Source organism: Carlito syrichta, unplaced genomic scaffold (assembly GCF_000164805.1).
Source record: "Carlito syrichta isolate Samal-C Ts95f unplaced genomic scaffold, Tarsius_syrichta-2.0.1 Scaffold302044, whole genome shotgun sequence".
NCBI classification, from domain to species: Eukaryota; Metazoa; Chordata; class Mammalia; order Primates; family Tarsiidae; genus Carlito; species Carlito syrichta.
The window spans coordinates 287,488-287,912 of NW_007246140.1; positions in this window are offsets into that span (position 1 = coordinate 287,488).

The following is a 425-nucleotide window of genomic DNA, read 5'->3' on the forward strand; positions in this document are numbered from 1 at the left end:
CAGTCCTGATCAGACTGTTCCCAGAAGAACTGCCTCCAAGTGGTCTTCTCGCCATCTCCTGATTCTCCGGTGCGGGTCCTAACACACCCTTGGTCAGTGCTGGTCACCGACACATACACACTTTCTGATCTTTATAGGGGCTGCTGGGATCACCTAGTATGTGCTTTATACCAGGCAGACCCTCTCTGACCACCCTCAGCCATGGTCAGGGTCTCCTTGGCTGACTGGGTCACACCCTTCACTCCAAGCCCTGGAATGGGAACTCTGCCTCGAGGTTACATCCAGGCCCCTGCAGAACATTTCTGAGGCCTTTGGTTCTAGTAACACAGGAGGGGAGAGCACTGTCTTCCTACCCCCATCCCAGTCATCCCAGTCACCTGCCACTGCTTTGATGGGTACTTAATTACCATCCAGTAACCATCTTG